Source organism: Amblyomma mixtum, chromosome 9 (assembly GCF_055824585.1).
Source record: "Amblyomma mixtum isolate Tamu chromosome 9, ASM5582458v1, whole genome shotgun sequence".
NCBI classification, from domain to species: Eukaryota; Metazoa; Arthropoda; class Arachnida; order Ixodida; family Ixodidae; genus Amblyomma; species Amblyomma mixtum.
This window is the reverse complement of record NC_143020.1, coordinates 35194454-35200773: the sequence shown is the minus strand read 5'-3', so window position 1 is coordinate 35200773 and position 6320 is coordinate 35194454. Positions and strand designations below refer to the sequence as shown.

General features: G+C 43.1%; 3 non-coding genes across 3 annotated transcripts; all 3 read right to left on the bottom strand.

The window, feature by feature from the left end:
- Window positions 1–2072: 2072 nt before the first annotated feature.
- On the bottom strand, window positions 2073–2144 carry TRNAG-UCC (transfer RNA glycine (anticodon UCC)). Its single transcript has one exon. It is a non-coding gene; the product is annotated as a tRNA-Gly (tRNA).
- A 112-nt stretch (window positions 2145–2256) lies between these two features.
- On the bottom strand, window positions 2257–2328 carry TRNAG-UCC (transfer RNA glycine (anticodon UCC)). Its single transcript has one exon. It is a non-coding gene; the product is annotated as a tRNA-Gly (tRNA).
- A 111-nt stretch (window positions 2329–2439) lies between these two features.
- On the bottom strand, window positions 2440–2511 carry TRNAG-UCC (transfer RNA glycine (anticodon UCC)). Its single transcript has one exon. It is a non-coding gene; the product is annotated as a tRNA-Gly (tRNA).
- Between the last annotated feature and the right edge of the window lie 3809 nt (window positions 2512–6320).

Genomic DNA, 6320 nt, shown 5'->3' with positions numbered 1-6320 from the left:
ATGGCATGACCGCTATTCCTCAACCCTCATACTCTCCCGACCTTGCCCCGTGCTACTTTCTTTGTTTCCTAGAATGAAAAAATAGGTGAATGGAAAGCGTTTCGCTGATGTTGCTGAGGTGAAGAAAAAAACGACGGAGGCACTGTCAAGCATCACAAAAGATGAATTTAAACTATGTTTTGAAAAATGGAATCAAAGATTCGACAAGCGTATCATTGCAAGTGGGGAATACATTGAAGGTAATTGAAGGTCTGTGCTTAAAATGAGAACAAATAAGTTCAAACAAAATTAAGCCCGGTTTCTTTTGGGTACCCCCTCGTAAGTTAAAAAATTGTGGCGTCCTCGACGGAACAAAATTAAAGCCGCAACAAGTCATTAGACAAGTAGCCCCTTAACCAGATGGTAGACGCATTAATCATAGCTGTATTCTCTGGCCCAATTGTAAATTTCTCGGCGATGGTTATCAGTTTCTGCGTACTATCGCTACTACCCGCAATAGCACAAAAGGCTAACATGCGCAAAACCTTTCGCGAAAAATTCTAGTGTCTTAAATCACATTAGGACTTTCAAATTTTAACTTTGATAGAGTGCTTTCCTTCAAGAACATTCCGTAAATACTGCTCGCCTGAGTCCCATGCATCTACAATGTGACATGGCAGTTAAACCTGCATCTCTTCAGTACGTGAAGTGTTACAGCTGAACCGTTAAACCGTAAAAATATTTGACTCCACAGAAGCTTATAAACAGAGCCCTGCTGGTAATAGCCAGCATAAACAGCTTCCTTCTCTTCAGTGCTGCAGTCTGGGGAACTTCAGCAATTTGAAGCACATACCGCGGGCTACTGCATGAAATTGCGAAAATGGAGAAATATGCACGTAACAATAAGATTAACGACTATAAAAAACAGTCCAACATGGGAAAGCTGAGCTAATCCACTTTTCTTATAGTTTAATATTTTACTCTTGTGCACATTTTCACCATTCAGTATGACGCCTCGCAATGTATGTGACCGTACAATCAATTACACTAAGCAAAGACAACGCAAGGTTGGTTATAGTGCATATCCGCACTCACCTCCCCTCCGAATGTTGCTGTTTCTATTTTCCCCCACGTGGGCTGGGGGATCGTATGCGAACTTTACAGAGTGCAATATTACATGAAAGTTTTACCTCCTTCAAGCTTTTTCCCCGCAGCCTGGAATTAAATATCTGCAACATGATTCTCAGAGTGCGATTTAATGCAAGAATAACATCTTAACAATCTGCCGCGCCCACAAAGTAATTGAATTTCTGCGGTATATTTGCGCTTCGCCAATATTAAGGCGACTGTACGAAATTGAATGTGCCAACGGAAGCATCAAAGTTGGTTATAATCATGACACCTTGTTTCAACTTTAAGAAAACCGTCCATTGCGAGAATATCCAATCTGTCCTAGACGCTTGGCTATCACTTCCCTGAGGGAAAGTTCTTTGTTAATGACCGATAAGCGCTGTGGCTCTACGTAAGCTGCGAACAGCAGGAGCCACAGACCACATCCCTGCCTCGCCGAATAACACTGTGTCAGCCGGTCAGACAGTTCATCAATTACAATAATTCGCTTGGTGCAGTTAACATGAGCCATTATAACTACCTCAGCTTTAAGACAGCATAGGCTGAAATCATCTAGTGTGCAAAAAAAGTGAACTGCAGTCTTAGGCGATTCGCAGGTCCAGCTGAATCATACCAATGCGATCTCCAAGAGCGTGAAAGCATTACAGTTTGCTATCTTCGGCGTAACTGTTTGTGGCAGTACTCTATCATTTGATGGCACAAGTCTGTTGGGGTCTATCAACGTCTTGATTACATTTTGAAATCTATGTTGATGAGGCTTATCGGCCGACAAAGCCGAGGCAATAAATCCATCTCTGAGTATCCTGCCTTTCGAAGAGCGACTTACTACACGACGGATGCAAACGTAACATGGTATGTCAGATTTTTCGCCGTGCACTTTTTAAGCAACTCTTCATTGTGTGCGAGCTACTTTTAACACTGTTGCTAGCTCGATGAGAAGAAAAGTAAAAAAAAAAAATGAATGCGTCGGCCGGCAATCGAACCCGGGTCAACTGCTTGGAAGGCAGCTATGCTAACCACTATACCACCGACGCCCGACGGGTACTCCGCATTTTACGCCGGGTTTTACGCTATGCCCATTCAAGCAGCCGTTCATTGCATGCTATCTTCTATAACGTTACTTTGGGGTAGCAAAAAAAAAATGAATGCGTCGGCCGGGAATCGAACCCGGGTCAACTGCTTGGAAGGCAGCTATGCTAACCACTATACCACCGACGCCCGACGGGTACTCCGCATTTTACGCCGGGTTTTACGCTATGCCCATTCAAGCAGCCGTTCATTGCATGCTATCTTCTATAACGTTACTTTGGGGTAGCAAAAAAAAATGAATGCGTCGGCCGGGAATCGAACCCGGGTCAACTGCTTGGAAGGCAGCTATGCTAACCACTATACCACCGACGCCCGACGGATACTACGTATTTTACGCCGGATTTTCCGCTGTGCCCACACAGACCAGCCACTTAATTGTTCTGCGCTAGAGACAACAGGTGCATTAACCATCGCTATGAGCCCGTCCTCGTTGCTTTCGACATGACAGCGCAGCTGCCGGCGTGGTATGAAGCCAGTATACAAAGACAAGCCATGTACCCTTCAACGCAGCGGTGAGGGACAATCGAAATTCCAGGTGGCCAGACATTCATTGGCAGACATTCACTGGCGCTGTACGCGGAAACTTTCATTCGCTATCCAGCGCAATTGAAATAGAAGAACAGAACATAACAGCAAGAAGGCATGCAGTAGAAACTAAATATCCATTATTGGGAAAGGAAAGGATTACGAGTGCGCTGTGCGTGCATATTCTTTATTTTTAGAATAAAACAACACGTGTTTCGAATGCAAGACAAACGAAACGATGTGTTGTGTTTTGTTTTGTTGTGTTTGTTGGGTTTTATGGCACGTAGGCAGCTAAGGCCATCATGCACCAGGCTCAAGGTATAGAATAAGTTTCGTCTTTAGTGTTTACAAATGTGAAATATTATCTATTGTGTAGGTGGCCTAAAATATTGTACTGTCTGGTAATAAAACGAAACGATGTAACACCAGCTTACTAACTCCCAGAGGCAAATATTGTATTCCGACTAAGGAAAGAACTGAAATGCAGAAAAACATGTTTGCCCCTACCAATAGCAACATCGAGCTCATGGTCTGGGACCAGTATCTTGGAGCCTATTGGAGTGGTCGTGTTTTAATACAAGGGTCGCCGCTTCGGGATTTCCACACCCGTAACTGTTTACATGAGGAGCACAACAGAAAAGCCTGGCAAATTCACGCTTCATATGTGCTTGCGTTCCATCGTTAGTAGCTGAGACGACACAAAAACGTGTGATCACGTAGTAACCGATGCCGAATGAGCACGAACTTGTTAATGTAAGAACTATGTATGCAAATATAATTATTAACTTAAGGTTTCAAGTAAAAAATCAAACATTTCACCTCCTCGCCCTGTCTGACTGTCTTTTATTATGGAGATGAAACACAAAGTTCAATCTGCCTTATGAGAGAACAGAAATTGGACGCGCTTCTAAAAGTAGGAGTGCGCTTTTTAAACATTCATAAGACTGTGGTCAATACATTCAAAAGGAAACAAAAATCCTGCACTCAAGAATTTTGTTGGAAAGCATGAAGAGCGATGCTCAAGCGCAGACAAAGCTGCAGTGAAAATGTGCCGATATGAAGGGGCACCGCTTAACCCTTTGGTGCTTCCGACTAATTTACTTGTTGAAATCCCAGTCCAAACAGCAGTACAAAGCACGAAAGGATGGCACGACATTGCGTGGACTCTGTATGGAAAATTCAGAATACTGATAGCGAAATACGGAGCTTGGTTTATTGTAAAACGTTTACAAGCAGACTATCCATCGGCTAAGAGGCCATGCTTGTCGCTACTGCTGCGAAGCCTACTGTTATGAAACTTATCCAAAAATAACATTATTGTGGAAAATCGGGACCAGAAACGAGGCAGGATAGCCTCAATGGTGGAAAAGCTCTTCCCCCCTTTTTTTTTAAGGGAAGAAGACAGCACTTCTCTGCCGTTTTTTTTTTTTTCTGGCATCTTCCTATGACTCCAAGACCTGAGTGGAGTCGAAGGGTAATTTTGCCACCGTCATAATCACTCTCATTCTGCCCCATATCAAAAAAGTCGTTAAAAGCAGCGTCTATCATTTATAACACGCAACGTTCATAGCATTACCTATAGTCCGATTATTAGCACCAAAGAATTTGTAAAACATCATTCATAAAATATATGTAAACGCGTCGTACGCGATCGGCGTGACGCATGCAAAGTATGCCTTCGCCAAGTTTTTTATAGAGGGAGTGTAAGGCCTAAGAAATTTTAAAACTTCGTGGCTGCGTGCAGGCATTGTGAAATTCGCCAAAAGTAAGGGATGCGGACGCATGCTAGACGTACTTGGAAAAATATACGAAGGTCATAAGATGAATGATGACGTATGCGCCAGGAGGAGCGCCAGACACCTGTGAGATAAGAAAATACGTATAAAATTAATGCGTGAGGGGAGGGGGGGCACGTAGCAAAAGCATCGGTATGTTAAAGAAAGGCGTATATCAAAATTCCTCAAGGCGTGAAGTATGGATAGAGAACACAGAACCAGAAAAGGCGATTACCCTTTCCTTCTCAACTGTGCGGACTGAGTGCGCCAAAATAAACATGCTGTAAATTGGCGTTGTGTATGCGAAAGATATCAAACCCTCTGGGCGCAAAATCCTGGGCTCAGCCTTCAACTTGTGTACGCCCGTCTGAACGGCGGAGCGCGAAATTATCGCGGGCGTGGAAGGACCTACTGAAGAGCAGGCTGCTTTCTGGTTTTTATGGCTGAGGGCATCTTATCCTAGGAAGAGATAAAATACTTCCATGTAAAGTGCACCGATAGATTTGGTAATATTGTTAGCGCGAAGCAGCGTCAACCGTAGAATTATGGGGAGTGTGACCTGACTGCTAGAGCGCTCCGCGCCTCCATTCGAGCATCACGGCTTTCTTACGTCTGGGTCCAGTCCGCTTCTTATGCTATTCGTTCTACTGTTTGCATTTCCTCTGAGCCTTTCCTGCCAATTCTGCCAAATGTGTTTACGTTCAATTGTGCTTTATTTGAAATGGAAGATTCTGAGTCTTTTCCACCTACCATCTCTACAGAGCGGAGCAGAAAAATTTCAAAATGAAAAGATATTGGCGTAAACACTAACGAAGGCAATAGTGATCCTTTTTTTTTATTACAACACTGCTCCGTCAGTCATTTGGCAAATTCAGAACAAACAAAAAGATAGCTCTTTGTTGCATTCTGCTCCATGCTATTTTTCTCTGAGAGCCTTAAAGCAGTGCTTCAATCTACCAGCAGATAGATATTCTTTCTTGTGCTTTCGTTTTTGTGGACACCACCATGCGGGTTTCACAGCGCTAAACAAAGGGCGAAAGCGTTGAAATTTCCCGTGGGGGCTCAGCACCCACGCTGAAAGAAATCGAAATGGCGCCACAAGCGAATATCCTCGTGTTGCTTGGTTCAAACAATGGCTACCTTCTTGCTATGCCAGGCTACTCAATAATTCGCAGTAATTCAAAACTGAACAAGTCAGCAAGGATATCATTACCAAGTCAAACGTTTCTGTGGGTATTCAGCCAAACTTTATAATTTATTCCACTTCATTCAATTCAATGGTTTTAACAGCTAACGAAGTAGAATATTTCTTCTCGATTTACACTCATTCAGAACTAAGCATTTTACTCAAACTGTGAAGGAATGTGATACACGTGTATTGCTCGTAAATATTTTGTAGCATATTTATACAGGTTTTCTCAACAACCTGCTTACAGCGTGCCTCAACGAGTGCTGATATTTCCTCAGTGCCAAATGCTTTATGTATTGCCGTTGCAAAAATGAACCAGCACGCGTTACACCCTGCGTATTGCTGGATAACCTGAATACTGTAATCAATGTGACCTATCGTTTCTCTTTATTCAATGACTGAGTACATAATGACCGAGTCCCTGCAGAATACTATCAAGTGAAGCACATTTCGATATCAACTAGATATACACGGTTTGATTAACCGTTACAAGGACACCACGTAATGGTAGACAGTAAATAGTCTAACATACACAGGAATATAAAAATTGAAAGGCAATAACGAGCTGATTAGCATATTATCTAATGTTAAGTCGCAGTGCGTCGCCTGCTCACTGGGTGACGCCTGGGCCC